General features: G+C 49.5%; 4 non-coding genes across 4 annotated transcripts; 3 read left to right on the forward strand and 1 right to left on the reverse strand.

Moving 5' to 3' along the window:
* The first annotated feature begins 3,138 nt into the window (after positions 1–3,138).
* LOC123357456 lies at positions 3,139–3,355 on the forward strand. Its single transcript, XR_006575557.1, has one exon. It is a non-coding gene; the product is annotated as a small nucleolar RNA U3 (small nucleolar RNA).
* A 16,178-nt stretch (positions 3,356–19,533) lies between these two features.
* On the forward strand, positions 19,534–19,607 carry TRNAT-AGU. The gene has a single exon. It is a non-coding gene; the product is annotated as a tRNA-Thr (tRNA).
* A 1,885-nt stretch (positions 19,608–21,492) lies between these two features.
* Positions 21,493–21,574, reverse strand: TRNAS-GCU. Its single transcript has one exon. It is a non-coding gene; the product is annotated as a tRNA-Ser (tRNA).
* Positions 21,575–25,528: 3,954 nt separating this feature from the next.
* Positions 25,529–25,602, forward strand: TRNAM-CAU. Its single transcript has one exon. It is a non-coding gene; the product is annotated as a tRNA-Met (tRNA).
* The last annotated feature ends 284 nt before the right edge of the window (positions 25,603–25,886 follow it).

Here is a 25,886-nt window from a genome sequence, read left to right on the forward strand (position 1 = left end):
CCCAGCAGCTGCTCAGGTGAGTGAGGCCCCTCCAGATGTCCATCTCCTGGCCAGAGTCCCCCTTGGCGTCTCTTCCAGGTGGGTGCTGGGGGGGGGCGGGAGAGAGGGCTCCCAAGCACGTGTGTGCCTCCTCCCCACTCCTCTCTCCCCCTCCCCCTCCCCCTCCCTTGGTGCTCCAACAGGCTGCCGGCCGCTGATCTCTATAGCCTTAGGCCAGGGGTCGGCAACCGGTGGCTTGCGGCTCGCCAGGGTAAGCACCCTGGCGGGCCGGCCCGGTTTGTTTATCTGCCGCGTCGGCAAGTTCGGCCGATCGCGGCTCCCACTGGCCGCGGTTCGCGGTCCCAGGCCAATGCAGGAGGCAGGAAGCGGCACGAGCCGAGGGATGTTCTGGCCGCGGCTTCCTGCCTCCCGCATTGGCCTGGGACTGCGAACCGCGGCCAGTGGGAGCCGCGATCGGCCGAACTTGCCGACGCGGCAGATAAACAAACTGGGCCGGCCTGCCAGGGTGCTTACCCTGGCGAGCCGCGAGCCACCGGTTGCCAACCCCTGCCTTAGGCAGAAGCAGCTGCAGGCAGCCTGCAGCACAAGCAAGGGAGAGAGGCACTGGCTGTTTTTTTTTTCAGGCAGAGAAGCTCCAAGGTGGGGGGGCAGGGGACGCTCCAGGCAGGGCCAGGGGAGAAACCCAGGTCCAAATATTGGTGGAGCACAGCCCCCAGTCTTGAATATTCCTGGTGCTCGAGCACCTCGAGCCCATATAACCTGCTGCCCCTGGGTGGGGGCTTGGACCCAGGATGGACCGGCAGCCCCCTATCAGCTCCCCACTCCCCTAAGTTCCCTGTGCAGCAGCTGCCTGCAGTTCAGCTGTGTCCCTCCCCCCACTGCCATGTGCTGCTCCTGCCCTCTGTCTTGGAGCTGCTCCCCGAGACTCCTGCTTGCTGTGCCGGGGGGGAGGGAAGGAAGAGGGGGGGCTAATGTCAGGGTGTCCCCCTACCTCCTGCTCCTGCACCCCGCTTACCCTATCTTCCATAGAGCAGGGCTCAGGAGGGAGAGAGCTTGCAGCAGCTGGGGTCTCAGCAAGCTGATCTAATTAACAAGGCAGTGTACTTAAGGGAAATGTGCATATCTCCCTCCATTCCTGCTGCCTTGCAGAGTGAGAGAGTTAACCCTTGAGGGCTCAGCTAATTGCTAGTTCATCATTTAGCAGTAAGGGAAATATCCCACCCTCTGACTCCTCTACCTCAACCAAGCTTCACAATCATCATCACTGTGTATCAGTATTAAATTGCTTGTTTAAAACTTATACTGTGTGTATATATATATACACACACACAGTCTTTTGTCTGGTGAAAAAAAATTCTCTGGAACCTAACCCCCTCATTTACATTAATTTTTATGGGGAAATTGGATTTGCTTAACATCGTTTGCTTAAAGTCGCATTTTTCAGGAACATAACTACAACGTTAAGCGAGGAGTTACTGTATAGACTGCTAGTTGGAAAAGCGAGAGGGGAGAGCACAGAGTGGTTAGGCTTTGTATACTGAATAAAAGAAGGAGTTTTTTTAGTGTACCAGAAATCTAGTTATGAGGAAGGTTAGATATAATAGCTTTATTTAGAAACTTGCATAACGCTTAGGTGCAGATAGTCTGGTTTTCTTTTTGCTGGGGTGGGTTTTGAGTAAATCATTAGTCTGCTTGGTTTCTTTCATAATCTGAAGTGGATTGAGCCTCTAAATCCTTCTACTCCTCTCCTCTCCCCATCAAATGTGAAGGGGAACAGCCTCAACCTTTTGTCTTATTCTGCTTTGTAGGAGAAAGATGCTCTATTTAAATAGTCGTGATCCATTTAGGTTAATTCTTATGCTGAATGGCGGGTAGGAGAGGGTATAAATCATTTGAGACTCTTGCCGCACTCCCGGTGTGGCCTGTGTTTTTCTTTGTTTTAAAATGAGACTGTCTAGTTTTTATGGAAATATATTTGTGGGGTTTCACTCATATTTATATTGCTATGAATTTCATGTGCTCTTGTCTCACAGCAGACATGGGGGGAAAGCCTGTGGCAATGGACTTTGCAAAATTATAGACTAGTGATTCTCAACCTGTGACCCAATCAGCAGCTGCGGCTGATGTGGCATCCTCAGGGCCATACAGGTAGTATATAGTGTGTGGATTCTGCTCACATAACACAGAGAAAGTTGCCTATGCAGCTTACAATAGTAAATAGGGTCAGATCAGAAGATATCTTCTTTCCAAGTGGGAATTGTGCAGGGACGAACAACAGACCTAGTGCAGCTGTGTTGCCACTGTCTGCTAGCCCTGAAATGGTTCCGAATGCCTTGGGTCAAGTGGCACCAGTTCTAAAAGTAAGGGTGATTTAGTGCTGTGGTTCTCAAACAGGGGTATCCAATGGTCTTCCAGGGGGTACATCAACTCATCTAGATATTTGCCTAGTTTTACAACAGGCTACATAGAAAGCACTAGCAAATTTGTAACAAATTAAAATTCATACTTTGATTTGTTTATACTGTTCTCTATACTATACACTGAAATGTAAGTACAATACTTATATTCAAGTGATTTATTTTTATAAATATTGCATCTGATTTTGTAAGCAAGTAGTTTTTAAATGAGGTAAAACTTGGGGGTATGCAAGAGAAATCAGACTCCTGAAAGGGGTACAGGTGTCTCTAAAGGTTAAGACCCACTGATTTAGTGCAGGTACCACCAGTAACATAGAACCCTGCAAAAACTTCTAGTGCAGATGAATTTGAGAGCAAGCCGGAGAGAAACAGCTGCGGAGTATGCTAGAAAGGGTTGACCTGTCCGCATTGTCTGTGCCTGACAGGCTGTCATGTGGTATGGAGGAGCCTGTGAGAGGTATGGCAAAGCAAGAGGGTTTGATTAGTTGCTAGGAGCTCCACATGCTAATCAGGAGGTGTGTTTCTGTAAATAGCGACATAAACATCTTCTAATGGCCAGTCTTCTAAAGCTGTCTCAATTGTGCTTTAATGAAATGGGAACCTGGTTTTAGATTTTTGTTCTTTAATTCGCTGGGGATGAAACCCCTTGTATGAAAACATTCACCATGGGAATAAAGCTTGCGCACATTAGCCTGGGTGTGTAGCCGAGCACAGCTTTATTAAGATTATACTTTCAGGGATCCTTTCTATAGTTTGTAACTAGAGAATTGTGGTTGAAAGTGTCTGACCTTGCTAACCACGATGAGGAGTTAAAGTGTTCTTTTCTGAGCATGAAGTGAGTGGACAGTGTTGCCTTAATGCACTTGCTGTCTGCTATTGATGACTGTTCTTGCTTTCCTTTTGGGAAACCGAGAAGAAGAGAACACAGACTGAGTGGTTAGTCCTTATAAAACAAATTTAAAAATAAATGTTTTGGGTTTTTTTTCTGTTATCTGAGCTTGTTTAAAGCTGTTGTTTAGTGGCAAGTCTTAATTTCTTTTAGTAGAATTTGGAAGAAAAGTAAAGGTAGTGTGAAAACTGGTGTTTTAAAGGTTTCTAATTCAGTTCTTACTGAAAGTTTTTTAAATTTTCTTTATGCTGCTGCTCTCTCTCTTTTTTTCTTGTAATCTATTTCAGAATTTAGGTAGGGTTCTGTGTCTGCACGTTCTCTTCCTTTTGCACTTGCTTCTCTCTTCTTCCCTTCCCTTTTTTTGGGAAGCCCCTATTTTTACTTCTTCTGCTCTGGCAGGGGGTACGCAGTTTGCTCTTGGCCCCAAGCCCATCAGACAATCCACACAGGATCTGAGAGTTGCTGTCTCTTGGCCGTATAGTGGGTAGAGGGTTCTAAAGCTGTGTCAGGGTATGTCTACACTATGGGATTATTCCGATTTTACAGAAACCGGTTTTTGGAAACAGTCAAGTGAACGCGGCCACACTAAGCACATTAATTTGGCGGTGTGCGCCCATGTACTGAGGCTAGTATCGATTTCCAGAGTGTTGCACTGTGGGTAGCTATCCCATAGCTATCCCATAGTTCCTGCAGTCTCCCCCACCCATTGGAATTCTGGGTTGAGATACCAGTGCATGATGGGGCAAAAACAGTGTCGTGGGTGATTCTGAGTAAATGTTGTCAGTCAATCCTCCCTCCATGAAATCAATGGCAGATAATCATTTCGCGCCCTTTTCCCTGGATTGCCTGGGCAGACGCCATAGCATGGCAACCATGGAGCCCGTTCAGCCTTTTTTTCACCGTCACTGTATGCCTACTGGATGGTGCTGACAGACGCGGTACTGCAATGCTACACAGCAGCATCTCCTTGCCTTTTGCAAGTTAGCAAAGATGGTTATTAGCTATACTGTACTGTCTGCTGCTTTGCTAATTGACAATGATAGTTGCAAGTTATACTGTACCGTTTGCTGCTATCATGCGTGCTCTCGGCTAGCTTCAGTGAGGTTGACTGGGGGTGTATGGACAAAAATAGGAATGCCTTCCTAGATCATTCTCTTCTTTAAGTTTTGTTCTAATGGAGAGGCAGTCCTGGCTAAACTATCAGGCAAGCCTACTAAAGAACTAGAGAAGCAAATGGCTGCTCCAGGTCAGAGCCCCAGACATCTGGCAGAAATGATGAGCTGCATGTCATTCTAGGGGGTGCCCCTGCAACAACCCCACCCATTGCTTCCCTCCTCCCCCACCCCTTCTGGGCTACCGTGGCAGTTATCCCCCCATTTGTGTGACAGAGTAATAAAGAATGCAGGAATTTGAAACAACACTGACTTTATTGCCTCTGCAAGTAGAGCTCAAAGGCGGGAGGGGAGGGCAGCCTCCAGCTGCTATGATATTCCAGGCAGGACTGAATCTCCATTAGACAAAGCTTAAAGAAGAGAATGACCTGGGAGTCATTCTCATTTTTGCCCAAGCACCCCTGGCCGACCTCACTAAGGCCAACCAGGAGCACTCACGGGACGACGATGACAGATATCAGTCCTCCCATAGCAGCTGCCCTCAGGAAGGGAAAGAAAGGGGATGCTGCTGTGTAGCGCTTCTGCACCGCGTCTGCCAGCAGCATCCAGTAGACATACGGTGACATTGAAGAAAGGCGAGAAACAATTTTTTTCCGTTTGCTTTTGGGGGGGTGAACATATACCCTGAACCACCCGTGACAATATTTTTGACCCTTCAGGCTTTGGGAACTCACCCAAGAATTTTCTTGACTAGCTTCACCTCTGCACCAACTTGCACTTTTCCTGAGCCTGGCTAGCTCAGTTGGTAGAAGCAGCAAAGAGTCTTGTGGCACCTTATAGACTAACAGACGTTTTGATATAAACTCATAGTGTTGACTGGGCCAGAGAGAGCAGCAGGTTTCCCCTATTGTTTCTTGCTCTTGTTTTCTTGACTAGTTTCTCCTCTGCACCAACTTGCTCCTGTGCTTCATGAGCCTGACTAGCTTAGTTGGTAAAGTATCAGACTTTTAATTTGAGGATCCACAGTTCAAATCCATGGTCAGGTGATAAACTACTCATGAAGATCTTAAACTGTCTTTCTCATGTCCTCTTTGATGTTACTTTTTCTCTGCAGGATTTTCCCTTCCCTCAGAAGGGCCTTTCTCTGTGTGGGTTTGAAGGGGCAACTTCCTGACAGCTCCTCTGTCCTTGCAGCCTGGAGGAATAAAGGCCTCTGGGCATAGAGCATGTTCCTCCCCTGCACACACACACACACACACAGAATATCCCTAAGGAATTAGAATCACCTGCTGCCTTCACCTGTCCTGCTGGATCCCCAAATGAAGATGCTCTTCAGCCCAAACCCATGTACCCTCTTTTCCCAGTGCCCCTAAATCCCAACCCTCAGTCCCTCCTATGCTCACTGCTTCTCACTCCCAACCAGAGCCTGAACCTCTTCACCCTTCTCCTCTGTCCCATCCCACAGCCCCCTCCTATTCCCAGTGCCCCTCAATCCCCACCCACAGCCCCTCCCATTCCCAGTGCCCCTCAATCCCAACCCACGGCTCCCTCAATCCCTCCAGCAGCAAGTGCTTCAGACCCCCTCAGGAAGATTTTCTTGCAAGGTTTTGTGTAGGAGTCTGCATGTGGATTTTACAGTATGTGGGAAATATGTTGGATTGCTTGCCGAAATGATCATGTTTGGCTGGTGTTGGATTCCCAGTTTCCATGTTACAGGGGCAGGAGAAATAAAGGGTTGTTATCCTTGTTGTGTGAATCGAGGGCAGCACAACTGTGCTTGGCAGACCCTGATTGAGGGACTCACCCTCAATTCAATAGCCTTTGCTAGGCAGGGGACAGGGGTTCCAAAACCAAGTGGGCTGGGGCTTGGGTCCCAATACTAAAATGTAGGTGTCAGACCAACGTTAGGACAGGGTGGCTGTGGAGGGATGAGTGAGTCCCTAGACAACATAGTGAGTACGGGGCCTTCTTATTTCCCCCCTTTTCCACCCAGGATGGCAGGTGAACTCTACAGAGGCACCTCTGGGCTTGCACTGACTAAGGACAACAGCTGTGAGTGGGGTGCAGAGTGGGGTAGGCTCATGTTAAAGGACTTTTGGTTGCTGGACTTACGAACCGTAGGGAGAAGGACACTGTCCAGCTTATTTGGGGGTGGGTCTTTCCCTTGTGGTTTATGTTTATGTGTTGGGGCTGCTGACATGACTTCTGCTAACCCTGGGCTTACATTGCAGTGTAGACATACCCTGAGAGGGCATCTATACTGTGGTAAAATCCCGCTGGCCCGGCTGGCCTGGATGATCTGATTTGGGCTCCTGGGGCTCATACTGGAGCCCAGGCTCAGAGACCCTCACCCCTCGTGGGGTCTCGGAGGCTGGGCTCAAGCCCAAGTGTCTACACTGTAATTTTATAACCCTGCAGCACAAGCCCCACAAGCCTGAATCAACTGACCCAGGGTTTGAGAATAGTGACTTGGGTGTGTTAATGGCAGTGTAGACATAATGCTAGGCTATGTCCGCACTGCAATGAAACACCCACGGTTGTCCCGTGCCAGTGCAGGCTCCCGGGGCTTGCGCTGCGGGGTGGTAAATTTGCACTGTAGACATCTCGGCTCAGACTCAATACCAGGCTCTGGGACCCCACAAGGTTGGGAAGGAGTTTAGCAAGTGAAAAAGGTAAAATGGCAGTGGAGTATTACCCTGGACTCAACGGCATTTCTCCATTGGTCTGTCTGCTAATCCAGGATTCTGTCTGGGGGGCAGAAGTAACCGGACAGCTGGGCGGGGGAAGGGGGCACCGAAACATCCGGGATCTTACCTGGGAGGACAGCGGCGCCTGCAGCTCGACATGAGATGGGGGCGGGGGAAGCAGGAGCATTTCCCAGTTCCAGGCTGTCCCCGTCTGGCCAAGGCACAGAGCTCACAAGCAGAGTTTAAAGCTCCAGCTGCCAAATTGCAAAACAAGCCGGGCCCTGTGGCTGGTACCTGTGATCCCAGCTCCTGGGGAGGCTGAGGCTGGCAGATCACTTGAGCTCAGGAGTTCTGGGCTGCAGCGGGCTGTGCTGATCAGGTGTCCGCACTAAGTTCAGCATCAATATGGTGATCCCGGGGAAGCTTGGGGTCTCCAGGTTGCCTAAGGAGGGGTGAACTGGCCCAGGTCAGGAAACGGAGCAGGTCAAAACTCCCATGCTGATCAGTAGTGGGATCGCACCTGTGAATAGCCCCTGCAGCATAGCCTGGGCAAGACAGTGAGACACAGTCTCTTTTTATACAGACACCCCCTGCAGAGCCTGGAGGGGGGGGATGGGAGCACCCACACACTGGGGATTCTGACTTGGGGTGAGGGACGCACCCAAGCAACACGGATCTTGAAAAGGGGAACAGAGACACCCACAGATCCCGGATGGGGGCAGGCAGGGGAAACCACACACGGGAGCTAGTTCATGGGGTGGGGGACAGAGACACCCACCGGGGATCCTGGATGGGAGCACCCACATGATGGGGATCTTGAACTGGGAAGAGGGAAGCACCATGTACCAGAGGTTCTGAAGGGGGAACAGGGACACCCACACACCAGGTGTCTTGCAGCAAGAGCTGCGGTCTTCATTTACACAGGGCAGAGATGGGGAATTAACCATGTCCCTTACGGAGCTTGTTCTACTAGATAATTAGCCTCACGGTTAAAAAATGGTAATTTCCAGTTGGCATTTTGTGACATTGACTGCAAACCAATGGGGTCATGTTCAACCTTTATCTGGTGAATTAAAGAACCCTTTAAAATCAGATATTCCCCCCTCTGGGAATTTTTAAAACTGTGTATTTAAAAACAGTGATTAAATCCCCTCTTAACCTCCAGTCAATGAAATCTATTGCGCTTCTTCAATCTCTCGCTGTAGACAGAAGAGAACAATGCACATTTTCCTTGTTTTTAAAGGCAAAAATCCTGATCTTTCCAAGGGGATCTTCTGCTTCAACTGTCAGTTTGGGGAAGGATTTGGCTTCCTGGGTTATAATCTGCCTGCTGGGTTATAATCTGCAGTCTGTCAGCTAAGCCATAGTACCTGCTATTATTTAAAGTATCATGTTTGCCCACACCTGACTCCCTGCCATCCCCACTGGGGCCTGAACACGCTTTGCTTGTGTTTGGATTCTGCAAAGCAGAGGAGCAGGTGACATTTTCCTTGCAAGCTGTGTTTGTGTGTGTGTGTGTGAATATTTGGCCAGGTCTGCACTACAAAGTTATTTCAGCATCATTATATTGCTCAGGTGTGTGAAGAACACACAACGCTCCCTCGGTCAGCAGCTTTTGGCTGGTGCACACACTGCAATGCCACGTCTGGCGACAAAACTGCCCTGTTTTGGTGACAAAATAAAACCACCTCGACGAGAGGCCTAGAGCTTTTTGCAGCAAACTTAAAGTGACAAATTGTCAGTGTAAATGCTGCTGGTCATTATATCACCATAACTGGTCTCCACCAGTATCCCACAATGCCTGCCGTGAACTCGCCTGCCCTGCATTCCTGCTACAGAGTCTGGGCCCCTCCCCTTTCATAGCTCCAGAAAGTTCTGACTGCTGAGCTGTTATCTACACTGGGATTACGTTTATATAACGGCATTGCCAGCCTAGATAATGTAATTACTCCAACCTAATTTTGTAGTGTAGACCTGTCCAAAGAATCACACACACACCTTGGGAGCAAAACGTCACCTGCTCCTCTGCTTTACAGAATCCAAACATGAGCAACACTTGTCAGGGCCCAGTGGGGATTGGCAGAAAGTCAGGTGTGGGCAAACATGATACTTTAAATAATAGCAGGTACTATAGCTTAGCTGGTTAAAACCTTTGTTTTGTAAGCAGGAGATCCTCGGTTGAACTCCCAGTAGTACCTTGAGGAGTGGCTTTTGTGGCACCTGGTATTGGCTACTGTCAGAAGACAAGATTCAGAGCTAGATGGATCTATGGTTTAAATTACACTCACAGGCATTGATAATAGAGTTACTGAAAGTTTGGATGTTAAGAGCTGATAGGTCAGTGATCCAGTCCCCTCAATGTGGTTTTACCGTTTCCACTTGCTAAACTCCCTCCCAACCTCTATAAAATTACAGTGCAGACATATGGGCTTGAGCCCAACCTCTGAGGCCCCATGAGGGGTGAGGGTTTCTGAACCCAGGCTTCAGCGTGAACACAAATATCTGCACCACAGTTTTTAGCCCCTCAGCTTTACGTCCATGAGCCCAAGTCAGATGACCCAGGCCAGCCCTGCTGCCATCTTTATCCCAGGAGAGATGGACTCTAAGGGTACGTCTCCATTGCAATGTAAGCCCAGGTGTGGCACGCTCTGCTCAAAGCAGCACCTGGAAGCCCCATATTCACCACTCTCATATAATGATAATATGGTTGGTACAAAGTGTGCCTGGTGAGGTATCATTTCAAAAGTCTTGATCTGTTGAACATTAATATCTTGTTGGATTGTGTGTGCTCACATTGGTTGAGAAGTTATGAAGTTTTGCTCTGTGTGCGTTACTGAGATATGTTATGAGGTTGGGAAATGCCCCACACCAGCGTTTCAGGTGCGACAATGGAGGAGCCAGACTCGTTGCTGGCCCATTGAGGGGATCCACAGTCCCAAGGACTATCCCAGGAACCGTGTACAATGCAGGCTTCTCTGAGATAGCACAGCAAAAATGGACATTGCTTGACTCACATGGTAGCAAAGGAGATTCCTAGCAAGTTGGAAGAAACTATGAAAGAGGGGAAGAGACATCATGACTTGGCCTCTCTCCCCCACAACTCAGCAGCTGGAAACACACCTGGAGGACAAAGACTGAACTGATTCAGAAATCAGAAGAGAATAATAACAATAATACTTGCAAACCAAAGTCCCCAAACAGACTAGTATTGGTTTTTCAGCAGAAAATTTTCAGTTTGGGGAATTTTGTTTTCTCAGTCAGACCTTGCCAAGGGAAGCAGGGAGAAAATGTTTGAGTTGACTCCTTCAGAACAGCTCAGCCTAGACACTAGCTCTGGTTCACTGCTCTGGCCTTGCTCGGGTTGAGGGCATTTTAATAATTTGGGGCCGTCCCAGGGTGTTTGGGGGAGATGATGAGGATGTTCCCTTTTGAGATAAAAACTAAGAAATACAGGACTAGAGAATTTTTTTTTTAATCTGGGATTTAGACTTTTTATTTAAAGCAAGGGAGTTCTGAGTTTCTGAGAAGGTTTTTGTTTGCAAGAAGTAACATTGTTTGATCTGTCATTGTACCAAAGGGGGAGATGGTTGTCTACAAAGGAGGGGTGAAAACTAAAAGCATTCCAGGAAGATGGGACTCAAACCCAGGTGTGTAGAGCACAATGAATTAGCAGCCCATCACCTTCACCACTTGGCCACCTCATCTGAGCTGTCAAGAAAGAGATAGAAGGAGAAATCTAAGGTCAGCAGAGCTAGGGATAATAAGGAGTTTTTAAATATTAAGCGGAAGCAGGGGCTGAATGAGCTCCCCCCTCACATCTAGTGAGGAGCTGGGGGAAAGACTTCAGGAACAGACCGTGTTTGCACAGACACACCTACTCTGCCTAGGTATGCAGCATGATGGGGCCGCTTTCCCAAAATGACCAGTTTTGGCTGGTGGTGGGTTACAAATCACTTTAGGATTGAGTGGCATTAAATGTTATTATCCTTCCTGCATGAGTGAAGGGCAGCAGAACATACCTAGTCAGTCCTGATGGAGGGGTGGGTGAGTGAGGAATAGCTTTTATTTGACTGCATAGAAGTGATTGAGAACATCATCCTAAACCAGTGGTCCCCAAACATTTCACACTGTGCCCTCGTATCCATGGCTGTGGCACCCTTGAAAACCATGGTTGAGAACCGGGGCTGGGAGTGGAGCTGTTGCTTGCTGGGGAGAGAGGGGTGCGGACAGGGTTGAGGGGGTCGAGGCTGGGCTGGGAGCCAGGGGCCCAGGCTGAGGGTGGGGTTGGGGAAGAGCTGGGGCAGAGTGGGGCTGAATGGTGCTCCCTCCATGGGGGCTGAGTGCTGCTGCCCCCATGAATTTGCCTCTGTGTCCCCCTAGGAGTCATGCCCCACATTTTGGGGACCACTGAACCCTACTCGCTAAGCAGGGGCTAGTGATGCTAAAGCCCAGGGAAGGGAGAACAAGTGCGGGAGCCCCAGAACTGGAACCATAACCCCCCACTTCTGTCTGTGGCTCCGCCCCCTTCTACCCACGGCCCCATCCACTGTCATCTCTGTTCCACCACTGGCCCCACCCTGTCACTCCTTTACCCCTGCCCCGCTGCGGCCCCGAGACCAGAGACGCTCTGTGCCCCTGCTGCAGCCCCCGGGCCGTAGCAGGGAGTGGGAGCTCCTCCAGCCCTGGGGCCGACATGGGGGAGACTTTTCCAGGGGGGCCCAATTTGGCCAGGGCCCCTAGTCATGGGCCCCACTGCCCCCTTGGCGACGCAAGGTTTGGGGAGGCTGAGCAACCCCTCCCCCCCCGAGCCTCCATTACGAGCCGCCCAGGCTACCACTGCTCAGTGTGGGGCCAGTCTCCCTGTGTCTCTGCTGTTCATGCTGGGGAGCCTGGCCGGCCTTAGGGGTGGGGGCCCCCCAGCAGCCGCCCAGGGCTCCAGGGGGTCAAAGGGCACCGTGTGCCGGTGCAAAGATGCTCACTGCTCTCCCTGCCCCAATGCTCCTCCGTGGCCCCATAGAGGGCTGGGGGGAGTGAGGAGCAACACTATGTGCCCCATGCGTCCTGGTCACTGTCCCCACCTGGGCTGTGCTGGGAGGGAAGCATCAGAAGCTGCTGCTCTCTGCCCTCCCCGATACAGCCCAGCTGAGGAAAGTGACCTGGATGCAGGGAGCGCAGACGATGTCACTTCTCGCCCTGCCCCTGCAGCCCCTTGGGGTGCCCGGAGGAGCAGCATCCCAGGGAGGAGCAGGCAGCAATGCCAGCTGCTCCATGCACACAGGTAAGTGTCCCCACGTGGGTGCAGGAGGGGGTGCAGGGGTTAGGGGTGAAGGGGGTGCAGGAGCGGGGCAGTGGCTGGTGGCACAAGAGGGGAGTGCAGGAGTTAAGGGCAAAGGGGACACAGTGTAGCGGTTAGGGCACAGGAGGGGGCAGGAGTTAGGGGTGAAGGAGGCACAAGGGTTGGGAGTGCAGGAGCTAGCACTAAAGGGGGAGGGGGATTGCCCAGGGGTGATGGGGAAGTGCTAAAGTACAAGTTTTGCCCCGGGCACCAGTTCCCCTAACGCTGCTCCTTGGTAACATTTCTTGCTGGGAGAGGGAGGGGAGAGAGAAGAGGCGTTTTCTCTCTGTTTCTTTCCTCTCCATTTTCTGCTCCTTCCTTCAATTCCAGAAACCTCCCTTGTGTTTCAGACTGTGCAGTGACGCCCTCCACATGCCAGGACTCTGGTGCCTTTGGAGCAGAAAGATCCCAGGAGCTGAGGGTGAATCCAGGGGTGAGTAGCTGGCAGGAAGGAGCCCTAGCAGCTCTTCTGGGAGCGCAGGGGAGGAATGACTCCCCCTTCTCTAGATTCTCCCCGTGGGGCTCTGGGGAGCAGGGAGGGTTGTGTGATAAATTCCATCCAACTCCCCCTTTGATCCAAGCCGAGGGACGTCTCAGCTCTGCACGATCCCCTTGGCAGCACCAAACAAGGGATGTTTTCCACTGGCGAGGAGACCCCAGCCAGGGACTAAAGGCAGCCCCAGACTTTCCCTTTCTCCCTTCTGGGAAATCAAGTTCAAGTTTGTACAAGGAGCTAAGGAAGCCTCAACCCCGCATCTGAATTAATGTCACATTTCTCACTACCTGACAGAAACAAATGTCATTTCAATCCCACGTGAGTCCACTTCAGTCATTCCTCAGCTCTAGTCCTTCCCCCTCCTGCCTTAGCTTAGGGCATTGCGCCACCCGGTGGGCATTTCATTTCCCTCCTCAGTTTCACACAGAGACACAATTTCCTTTGCACAGATCCATGAACAGCAAAACCTCCCTGTATCTCTTGTCTGAGCCAGGGCATTCGATTCCATTGAAACCTTCTCTCCTGCAATGGCGATGGTCAGACAGAGAGGACGTGACCACCTTCAGCCCTGACAGTGAGATATTCACTCTTCTCTTTCTTCAAGCTGCTGTTGTTATTCCATAAAACATGAACCACAGAATAAAAAGCTGAGTTTACTCCAGGGTGAGGAAAGAAAGGAGCCACCAACTCCCTGAAAAATCTCAGTGCCCCAGAGAAAACCTGCCCGTTATTGGAATTACTGATGTGCTGGAGATATGTTGGGAAAAGGGACTGTCTGAATTGCCAAGGCAGGAAACGAACAATCTACAGCAACATCATTAACCACAGACACACTCTAGCCATGTTCCAGCCACTGGGGAAATGGGCAGGAATTCTTGCTGCTCAGCCATGGCCACACGTACAGAGCTGCACAGCAGTGAGTGTGCTGGGGAAGCTGGTCTGAGCAAACTATTGGAAATGACCCTTCAGTGAGAACAGAACCAGAGTGTAGAAAAGCCCCTGTGTTAAGTGGTTGTGGCTGAGGGCTTAGGGAGCTGGGCTAGGAAACCAGAGGTGTCTTTCTGTGGCAGTTTGATTCTTGCCAGCTAGGCTGTGTGGTGTCTCCATGGCTGTACTTTCAGTGTCTGATCACCCAGGGTGCCACAGGGAGCCAAGTCTAGACGTGTTCAGAGGCTAAAGACAAGTCAACATTTCAAACTCCCCTGCAACATTGCTGCTGCAGCTCAGTAATGGAGATGCTCTATGCCAGGTTTTCTCAAACTTCTTTTCACTGCAACCCCCTTCTGCCAAAAAAACTTACTGCATGGCCCTGGAAAGAGGGACCAAGCCCCTCCCACACAGGGCAGGGGGGGAGCCAAAGCCTGAGCTCCGCCCAAGTGGGGGAAGGGCAAAACCAGAGCTTGAGGGATTCAGCCCTGGGTGGTGGGGCTAAGACTTTTGACTTCAGCCTTAGGCCCCAACAAGTCTAACGCCAGCCGGTTTCCCTACCCCATTGCTCAATGGGCATCCTACTAGATTGCCAGTTGCCTTTCACCTGCAGTGTGGAGACTGTGTGTGTGTGGGGGGAGAGATAACGTGTATGTTGGGGAAGAGTGAGTGTGTTGAGCTAGGTAGGAGCGGATCATTATTATCCCTACTTGAAAGAGGGAGAAGCTAAGGCTGCGAAAGGAGAATTGACTTGTCTCAGGTCACACAGCCAGCCAGTGGCAGAGTTGGGAACAGGACCCAAGAGCCCTGATTTTCAAACTAACCATCGGATCTTGAATTTCAGATACTGAATGACCTGAATAAAGTGCTCTCAGATGAGCTCCAGACCAACAACAGTGCACAGTAATTATTCAGCAAGTATTTGAGGAGAACTTCAAGGTTAGAGAGAATCATGAACTGCTCAGAGACCATTAATGCAGAGAAGCAGCAAAATTCATCAAACATAGAACTGGTTATGACTTATTTACTTGGTCTTAAAAGAGAACAACAAGGACCTGAGTCTCCTCCCTGTCAATAACCCCCTGCTCAGCCAATCAGGTTAGAGACTGAGGACGAGAACCCAAAGGATGGCCCAGGTCACCGGTGAGGATCACTGCCCGAGCACTATTTCAGCCCCGCATTTTTGGGTGGACCTCCCAGAGTGGGAGCTGCCGAGCACTCCCCCGCAACACACACTCACACACCTCTCTCCTGGTGTTGGGAGGGGAACAGGAGAAAGGACAAAAGAAGCAAGAGAAGAAGAGAAAGGAGGGAGGGATGGAGGAAAAAGTGAAACAAAAAGGACAAACTCAAATGTCCCCAGTGATTCTAAGGGACAAAATCCCAGGTGCAGAATAAAATTCAGCCTCCTTAAGCTCGTGTTTTCCATGCCTAGAATTCAACTGTCACCAGATGGATCAGACTGAACAGGTTTCAAACCTCAAGGAGGCTCTTACCTTCTAAACAGGGACGACTGTTTTCTAGTAAAATCAGGAAAAGGGAAGGAGAAAACTCTAAAGAGGTTCCTCCTGGCGCTCACATACGTGAACCCGAATACTCTCAGTCCTCAAAGAGAGACCTGGAGAAGGAGACTTGTTGAAGCAAAGCCACAGGGGTCTCTGAGGTTTCCCTGGCCCCTCGCCCTTGTCCTGCCTGCCTGATGTCAGCATCTCTCTGTGAGGTCACCACCTCCCCACCACCTTTGACCAATAGTCTGAGGTCCTGCAAAAAGCCTTTGTGATGTCACTGCCACACCCCTCCCTTGCTGTGCTAATGTCCTGCCCCTGACCAGGCACTTTGGAGGTTTGAGCTACTCCCTGTGGATCACCCCACTCAAGGAGCATTCGTTCTAGGAAGCAAGCCGGCTAGACAGTAAAACATCAGACGCTGCTCCCAATACTACACTCAGTTTTTCAGAAATTTGTCGACTTTATGGCCAGAAGAGACCATTAGTTCATTTAATCTGACCCCCTGCATATCACAGGCCTCCTGTATGACACAATAGCTACTTTTTGGGTAAACACATTCCAGAAAGGCATCTAGTCTTCATTAAATGACATCAGAAGATTGTGAATCCACCACTTTCCTTGGTAGCTTGTTCCTGTGGTGAATCATCCTCGCTGTTGAATATTTGTGCCTTAGTTGTAATATGAATTTGTCTCTTTTCACCGTCCAGCCATTGGGGCTTGTTATGCTTTTGTCTGCTACATTAAAGAGCCCTTTAATAGCCAACCTTTTCTCTCCATTAAGGCCCTTCAACACTTCAATGAAGTCACCTTTCAATCTTCATTTGATAAGCTAAACAGGTTGAGCTTGTTCAATAGCTCCCTAGAAGGCATTTTTCTCCAGCCCTCACAACATTTGATGGCTCTTTGCTGACCCAGCTCCAATTTCACAACATCTTTTTCAAATGAGGACACCAAAACTGGAGGCAGTATTCCAGTATCAGTCTCACTGATGCCGTGTCATCTCCTGTGACGTTATTGACATAATCTGTAACTGTATAGATCACCGTTGCGACCACTGTTCTATATTTGCAGCCAATATTATAGAAAGGTTGTCGTGTAAGGGATCTATGGAGAGGTTATGATTGGCTGATTAGAATTATGCTATCTCTGGATGAGTATCATTTTTGCAGTTGACGTTATGAATATTGGGTCTATGCTGCCCGTATTTCAAACTTGTGCTCTGCTTCCGGGGAATACTCCAGCCAGACAAATTGGTGTCAATTCTGCCTAGCCTGCTTGATGGCTCATTAAGGACCATCAGCTATACAACTGGCCCACTGAGAGAAGTCAGATATGCCTTGTGACTCAGCAAGGTATGCAGGGATCTGCCCTATGGACAGAACTTTAAAGTTTTTCTATGCTACGTGCTGGATAGAGTGTCCTTGGGACAAAGAAAGCAAAAACCACATGGCAAGAGACTATAAAAGGCTGATGCCTCATCTCCATCTTGTCTTCAATCCTGCTTCATACCTCTGAAGGGACTTTGCTACAAACTGAAGCTCTGTACAAAGGACTGAATGACCCATCCCAGGTGTGGATGTACTCCAGAGACTTGATTTCAACCTGCAGTTTATTCCATCACTGCTACAAGCTGTAACCAAGGACTTTGCCATTACTGGATGTGAAGGGTTCAAATCCATGTGCAGTTTATATAACAACCTGATCTATGGATTGTGCCAGCTCTTTTCCAGAGCCAAAGTCCAGAGTATGGTCAAGGGACCAGAGGCCTAGCAAATAGTGATCAGCTAAGAGAAAACTGGGGTAAACAGAAAGCCTTGCTTGCTAAGATAGGCCTGGTCAGCAAATTGCCAGGTGTTGGAGCTAAGAAGTAAATAATTGTGTCTTATTCAGAGTTGCAAATTGAGCAAAGAATCCCTTTTCCTTTTCTGTTAATCTCTTCTGTAGAGAGACGTTCTTCCCACAGATCCAATCTTGAGTTTATGAGAAGTAGGCACATGTCAGTATAAGATATGGCATCTTTCCATTTCCCTCCCAAGAGACCAATGCCTTGCCTGTAGACACACAGAAAACAATCTTTATTGCCATATGCTTTCACTGGTTCTTTGCTTTTACCCCTAGGAATGTACCTGTTGGACAATCAAAAGAGTTGCTCCTTTCCTATGGACCTCAAATCAGAATTTAACATAGATATTTTATACTACTCACATTTTATCAAATTATTCATTAAATGTTAACTTGCTAACTTGAGACCATGGGTGGAGACGTTATGTAACCTGTTAGCCATTGGCTACTGTGCTATCTTGTTTTGGTGCAGAACCTATCCTGGGGTGTTGAACTGCCTAGCCCGTCACTTTACCCTGCCCATGGAAAATCTATATATTCTATTGTAATCAATTGACTGACAGTGTCTCTGAGCCTAATACGCAAGGTGACACTCCGCCAGCGCTGTGTGTAATAAACTCCTATTCTTGACCTCTACATTGTGTAGATTATGTCCTTCACAGACACCTGCTGAATAAAGAGGAGATTCAGCATGCAGCACCCAGTGGTGCCTGGCTGAATGCGTCTCCTCTCCCCGCAGCTTGGTGATCTTTTGAGGAAATGAAGAAGACTGCCTCTGCCTAGCTGTACATTGCTTGCAAAAGAAACAGGTCTTTTTGGTGACAAGTGTTGAAAGGAGCCATTAGACGAATGTGGAGACAAGAAAACATCCCCTAACTGAACTTGCATCTGTGGATGCTGAAGCCACAACACAGAGTGCTAAACGCTATATGACCATGGCTGGTGTCAGAAGAGTCTCTACCAAAGCCTTTTTCCACCAGCAGGGGCCTCTCTGTGCACAGAACTCCTGGTAGTGTGATGGCTGCAGGCAGTGGAGAACTCTATTTTGGCATCTCTTTGTCGATGAACATCTGCAGTGGCTGTTAAAAGGCCTCTGGATAGTGGTCTTTGGGAAGAGCTGGCTGAAGAGCCTTCCTAGTAACCAGGAAATCCTGGCTTGGCCTGACAGTTCTTCCTTGCTGAACCTAATGTCTCTGTTGGCTCCTTTTTTGTATCTCTTTTCATAAAAAGAAAAGACCTGTCAACAGAATCCTTCTAAGTAGTGGTTCAAGACAGAGAGAGCCTTCCTTGCGGCTAAGTCTTGGTGCCAAGGGGCATGCCTCACTGCAGTGCCTCCTGTTGGCTGTCCTGGCAATTAGCTCTGGTCCCCTGGTGCGCCTTCATCTAGTGGCATCTGGCTGCCATCTGTTCTATCATTAGGACCCATGTCGCTCTCAGGACTTCAAAGTCCTCTTATGGACACAGCCCTCTGGCTGTGCCCCACTCAGGTCTCTCCCCCCTTCCAGGGGGCAGCCGTCCTCTACCCAGACACTTGCCTCAGTGGCCAGCTGCAGTCCAGGGTGTAGCCACCTGTGTCAGCAGCGACTGAGGCAAAAGGGGTGCACCTCCAACCCCTGCCATCTGTTTCTCTGGACCACTTCCCCACAGACCTAGCACCTTCCTCCACCTTTGTATCAGGGCCTCAGTCTGGCAGTAGTCGGCCAGGAGGTCACTCATGCTCCCCTTACCCACCCAGCACTACTCTGATCATGGTGCCCTCCCTTCTCCTTCCTTCAGGGCAGCCAATCCTCCCTCCTCAAACTCCAAGGAGTGACTGACTGTTGGCTGTCCTGGCAATTAGCTCTGGTCCCCTGGTGCGCCGGGACTGTGCTGAGCAGCCCTTTATATATGGGCTGCTCCAGCAAGCCTTCTCCTGATTGGCTCTCCCAATAAGCCCTTTCCTGATAGGCTGGGTTCTGCACAGCCTCTGCAAGGCTGCCTTAATCTTTCTTCTGCTTGTTTGGGGCAGCCACCCCACCACACTTGGAAAGCGGCAAATGAGAAATCTAGAGCTGAAGGAAAGGTTACCATGACTCAGAACTGAGCCGAGGTTGCTGCGACTGAAACACAGATCACTAACCACTATATGATCACAGTGGCTGGTGGGAGAAGCACATGTTAGAAGCCCTCTGTCAACTCAGCTGTGGCTTGCTGTGCACGGAGAGCCAGGCACCTCAAGGTCTTCAAGTCTTGAGGGAAATGGGGAACGTCTGTACTTTGGAATTTGCAGGTGTTATCCTGAGCCATCAAATGGAACAGTTGTAAACCCTTTTGCAAGGCAGGCACCATGGCTTAGCTGGCTAAAGCACCTGTCTAGTAAACAGGAGATCCTGGGTTCAACTCCCAGTGGTGCCTTGTTGCATGGCTTTTGTCTCCTCTGCTCACATTTTCCTGTGTCTTTCTAGGAAACAGAAGAGACCTCCCTTGGTATCCAAGTAATTGCTTGCTAAGGAAAAGGCTTCTTTGGAGAGAAGCATTGGAAAGAATCAAATCACAAGCCTGGAGTTGATGAAAAGGCTGCTGTGACTGGCATTGGCATGGCGGTTGCTTCGACTGCAATTGCTGCAACACGAGAGCCTGTGCCACACGTCCTTGTGATTCGCTGGGGATGTCCACACACAGAGGTCATGTCACCTTCCTTTTGATTGTCAGTGATGAGAAATGGAGCAGCTGGGAGAAAAGTCCCAGAGAGCAGCACTGTGGCTAAGCTGGGCCAGGTAAAGTGGAGGTTAGGGATGCAGCACCCAGTGGTGCCTTGCCAAATGTGTCTGCTCTTCCCACCTTTTGGTCAATCTTTTGAGGAAGCAGAGAAGATGCCTTTGCCTTGCAGTGCAGATGCTTCCAAAAGAAACCAGTCATTTTTTCTGAAAGTGTTGGAAGGAGGCACCTAAGAAACATGGAGATAAGGAAAGAAAAGGTCATCGTAACTCAACTTGCATCCATGGCTCTTGAGGCCACAACGCAGAGCACTGAGCACTCTACGACCACAGCTGGTGACAGAAGGGGCTTTTCCAAAGGCATTTTCCACTAGCAGGGTCCTCTCTGTGTGCAGAATTCCTCATCGTTTGATGTCTGCAGTCCCTGGAGATCACCCAGACTTCAGTGTGAACACAAATATCTGCACCACAGTTTTTAGCCCCTCAGCTTTAGCTCCATGAGCTCAAATCAGATGACCCAGGCCAGCCTTGCTGCCGTATTTATCCCAGGAGAGATGGACTCTAAGAGTACGTCTCCATTGCAATGGAAGCCCAGGTGTGGCACACTCTACTCAAAGCAGCGCCTTGGAAGCCCCATATTCACCACTCTCATATAATGATGACACGGTTTGTACAAAGTCTGCCTTGTGAGGTATCATTTCAAAAATCTTGATCTGTTGTACATTAATATCGTGTTGGATTGTGTGTGCTAGCATTGGTTGGGAAGTTATGAAGTTTTGCTTGGTGTGTGTTACTGAGATATGTTATGAGGTGGGGAAATGCCCCCCACCAGACTTTCAGGTGCAACAAGGGAGGAGCCGGACTTGCTGCTGGCCCATTGAAGGGATTCACACTCCCAAGGACCATCCCAGGAACCGTTTACAATGCAGACTTCTCCAAGATAGCACAGCGACAATGGACACTGCTTGACTCACATTGTAGCAAAGGAGCTTCCTAGCAAGTTGGAAGACACTATGAAAGGGGGGTAGAGACATTATGAATTGGCCTCTCTCCCCCACAACTCAATATCTGTAAACACATCCGGAGGACAAACACTGAACTGAGATAAATCAGAAGAGAATAATAATAATACATTCATATCAAAGTCCCCAACCAGACTAGTATTGGTGTTTCAGCAGAAAATTTTCAGTTTGCGGAATTTTGTTTTCTCAGTCAGACCTTGCCAAGGGAAGCAGGGAGAAAATGTCTGAGTTGCCTCCTTCAGAACAGCTTGGCCTAGACACTAGCTCTGGTTCACTGTTCTGGCCTTGCTCAGGATGGGGGTATTTTAATTATTTCGGCAGGTCCCAGGGTGTTTGGGGGAGATGATGAGGATGTTACCTTTTGAGATAAAAACTAAGAAATACAGGACTAGAGAATTCTTTTTTTTTAAGAAATCTGGGATTTAGACATTTAATTTAAAGCAAGGGAGTTTTGAGTTCCTGAGAAGGTTTTTGTTTGCAAGAAGCAACGTTGTTGGGTCTGTTATTGTACCAATGGGGGAGATGGTTGTCTATAAAGGAGGGATGAAGACTAAATGTGTCCGATGAGGATGGGATTCGAACCCATGCGTGCAGAGCACAATGGATTAGCAGTCCATCACCTTAACCACTCGGCCACCTCATCAGAACTGCTGAAAGATGAACAGGAGGAGAAATCTAAAGCCAGCAGAGATAGGGACAATAAGGAGTTTTGAAACACTAAGTGGACGCAGGGGCTGAATGAGCTCCCCCCTCACATCTAGTGAGAAGCTGGGGGAAAGACTTCAGGAACAGACCGTGTTTGCACAGACCCACCTACTCTGCTTAGCTATGCAGCATGATGGGGCCACTTTCCCAAAATGACCAGTTTTGGCTGGTGGCGGGCTACAAATCACTTTAGGATTGAGTGGAATGAAATGTTGTTATCCTTCCTGCATGAGTGAAGGACAGCAGAACATACCTAGTCGGTCCTGATAGGGGGTAGGTGGGTGAGGAATAGCTTTTATTGGACTGCATAGAAGCAATTGAGGACGTCACCCTAAATCAGTGGTCCCCAAACTTTTCACACTGTGCCCTCTTAGCCATGGCCAAGGCCCCCCAGAAGCTGCGGTCGAGAACCAGGGCTGGGAGTGGGGCTGTGGCTTGCTGGGGAGAGGGGTGCAGACACAGGTGAGGGGGTCGCGGCTGGGCCAGGGGCTCAGGCTCAGGCTTAGGGTAGGGTGGGCGAAGAGCTGGGACAGAGTGGGGCTGAGTGGTGCTCCCTCCCTGCCCTCCATGGGGCTGGCTCAACCCTGAGGTGCCTCCATGAACATTCCTCTGTGCCCCCCTAGGAGGCATGCCCCACATTTTGGGAATCACTCCCCTAAACTGACCCCTAGTCACTAAGCAGGGGCTAGTGATGCCAAAGCCCAGGGACAGGGAGCTTTGCCAGAGTGGAGCCTGCAGGTCACATGCTGGGGGGCTGACCCAGGCTCAGTGCTCTGGAACAGCTCTGAACCAAACCCAGGCAGAGTCCTCATCAGTGTGACACCGCCCAGGGGACGCTGTCACTGCGGGAAACCTCCTGGCCTTCAGCACCTCCTGGGACTGACCTTGGACCTTTCAGCACCCCTGTTCCATGCCAGGAGCTTCCTGTAGTGAGTCACCTTAGCAGGACACCTGGGAAAGCCTTACACCCCCCCCAAAGGAGTCCTGTACCCCCAACTTCCACAATCACCAGTGACTCTCAGCCAGCGTTGTAAAACAGAAGGTTTATTAGTGGTCTGGAATCCAGCCAGGGAAAGTTCTGTGTTAGCACAGGAAGCAGGAAGATTCAGCAACGTCCATCAGAGCCTGGGCTCTCCCCTCGAGTCCCCAAACCAGCAGACTCCTGGCTTCCAACAGCCCAACTCACCCAGACCCTTTTGTCCCTCTTCTGTCCTTTGTTCTGTTTCCCTGGCAACCTGCTCACCCGGCCTCCAGCTCTTTCTTTGTTCTCTGAAGGACGTAAATCCACACCGTGTGGAGGTCAAGCAGAGGAGTTTATTACACACAGCGCTGGCGGAGTGTCACCTGGCTTATTAGGCTCAGAGGCACTGTCAGTCAATTGATTACAATAGAATATGTAGGTTTTCCATGGGGGCGGGAAAGTGACAGGATAGGCAGTTCCACACCCCTGGATAGATTTTGCAGCAAGACAAGATAGCACATTAGCCAATGGTTAACAGGTTACATAATGTCTCCGCCCATGGTCTCAAGTTAGCAAGTTAACATTTAATGAATACTTTGATAAAATGTTAGTAGTATAAAATATCTATTTTGAATTCTGATTTGGGGTCCATAGGAATGGAACAACTCCTTTGATTGTCCAACAGGTACATTCCTAGGGGTTAAAGCAAAGAACCAGTGAAAGTATATGGCAATAAAGATTGTTTTCTGTGTGTCTAAAGGCAGGCATTGGTCCCTGGGAAGGGAGGTGGAAGGATGCCATATCTTATACTGACATGTGCCAACTTCTCATAAACTCAAGGTTGGATCTGTGGGAAGAACGTCTCCCTACAGAGGAGACTAACACAATAGGAAAAGGGATTCTTTGCTCAATCTGCAACTTTGAATAAGACACAATTCTTTAGTTCTTAGCTCCAACACCTGGCAATTTGCTGACCAGGCCTATCTTAGCAAGCAAGGCTTTCTGTTTATCCCAGCTTTCTCTTAGCTGATCACGATTTGCTAGGCCTCTGGTCCCTTGACCATACTCTGGACTTTGGGTCTGGAAAAGAGCTGGCACAATCCATAGACTAGGTTGTTATATAAACTGCACAAGGATTTGAACCCTTCACATATAGTAATGGCAAAGTTCTTGGTTCAGGCTTGTAGCAGTGATGGAATAAACTGCAGGTTTAAATCAAGACTCTGGAGTCCATCCACAGCTGGGATGGGTCATCAGTCCTTTTTAGAGAGCTTCAGTGTGTAGCAAAGTCCATCCAGAGGTATGAAGCAGGATTGAAGACAAGATGGAGACGAGGCATGAGCATTTTATAGTCTCTTGCCATGCGGTCTTCGCTTTCTTTGTCCCAAGGACACTTTATCCAGCACGAGGCATAGAAAAACCTTAGAGTTCTGTCCATAGGCAGGTCCCTGCATACCTTGCTGAGGCACAAGGCGTATCTGCCTTCTCTCAATGGGTCGATTGTATAGCTGATGGTCCTTAATGGGCCATCAAGCAGGCTAGGCAGAACTGACACCAACTTGTCTGGCTGGGGTGTTCCCCGGAAGCATAGCACAAGTTTGAAATATGGGCAGCATCGAGCCAATATTTATAACATCAACTACAAAAAAAATACACATCTAGAGATAGCCTAATTCTAATCAGCCAATCATAACCTCTCCATAGACCCCTTTCACGACAGCACTTGTGTCATACAGGTGGCCTGTGATATGCAGGGGGTCAGATTAGATGCTCTAATGGTCTCTTCTGGCCATAAGGTCGACTAATTTCTGAAAAACTGAGTGTAGCGTTGGGAGCAACATCTCATGTTTTACTGTCTAGCCGATTTGCTGCCTAGAACGAATGCTCCTTGAGTGGGGTAATCCACAGGGAGTAGCTCAAACCTCCAAAGTGCCTGGCCAGGGGCAGGACATTGGCACAGCAAGGGAGGGGTGTGGCAGTGACATCACAAAGGCCTTTTGCAGGACCTCAGACTATTGGTGAAAGGTGGTGGGGAGGTGGTGACCTCACAGAGAGATGCTGACATCAGCCAGGCAGGACAGGGGCGAGGGGCCAGGGAAACCTCAGAGACCCCTGTGGCTTTGCTTCAGCAAGTCTCCTTCTCCAGGTCTCTCTTTGAGGACTGAGAGAGTATTTGGGTTCAGGTACGTGAGCACCAGGAGGAACCTCTTTTGAGTTTTCTCCTTCCCTTTTCCTGATTTTACTAGAAAACAGACGTCCCTGTTTAGAAGGTAAGAGCCTCCTCGAGGGAAGGGGTGTCCTGGGCATGTCACAGTTCGGATGCCAGTGGCCCCCCTACATTGTAAGGAAACTCCCGCCACTTGCTCTGTGTTCGCAGTGCGGGAGAGAGCAGCATCCATGGCAGTGATTTGCTCCTGGCTGCCGGAGCAGAGCAGCAGGCTCAGCTGTCAGAACTTCCCAGAGCGATGAAAGGGGAGGGGCTCATGGCTCTGTAGCAGGAATGCAGGGCAGGCGAGTTCACAGCGGGCATTGTGGGATACTGGAGGAGGCCAGTTATGGTGATATAATGAACAGCAGCGTCTACTCTGTCACTTCAAGTTTGCTGCAAAAAGCTCTAGACCTCTCATCAAAGTCGTTTTATTTTGTCAGTAAAACAGGGCAGTTTTGTCACCAGACGTGGCATTGCCGTGTGTGCACCAGCCACAAGCTGCCGACCGAGGTAGCGTTGTGTGTTTTTCACACACCTGAGCAATATAATGATGCTGAAACAACTTTTTAGTGCAGACCTGGCCAAAGATTCACTCACACACAACTTGTAAGGGAAACGTCACCTGCTCCTCTGCTTTGCAGAATCCAAACACAAGCAAAGCTTGTCAGGCTCCTATGGCAGGGAGTCAGGTGTGGGCAGATCCTATGTTTTAGCCACCCACAGGCACCATGGCTTAGCTGGCTAAAGCATCTGTTTCATAAACAGGAGATCCTGGGTTCAACTCCCAGTGGTGCCTTGTTGACTGGTTGTTGGGGCACGTGCTTTTGGCTACTGTCAGAAGACAAGCTTCAGAGCTAGATGGGCCTTTGGTCTAGCCCAGTGTGATTTTTCTTATGGTTTAAATAACACTCACAGGCACTGATAATAGAGTTACTGAAAGTTTGGGAGTTAGGAGCGGGTAGGTCAGTGGTCCAGTCCCCACACAGATGACCCCCCTCCCTCTGGGACAGGGGCAGGTCTGAGCTCTCACCCAAATGCTCATTGTAGCTGCCAGAATCTGTGAGCAACTCGTTTAGTTTA

Source organism: Mauremys mutica, unplaced genomic scaffold, assembly GCF_020497125.1.
Source record: "Mauremys mutica isolate MM-2020 ecotype Southern unplaced genomic scaffold, ASM2049712v1 000658F_np12_obj, whole genome shotgun sequence".
NCBI classification, from domain to species: domain Eukaryota; kingdom Metazoa; phylum Chordata; order Testudines; family Geoemydidae; genus Mauremys; species Mauremys mutica.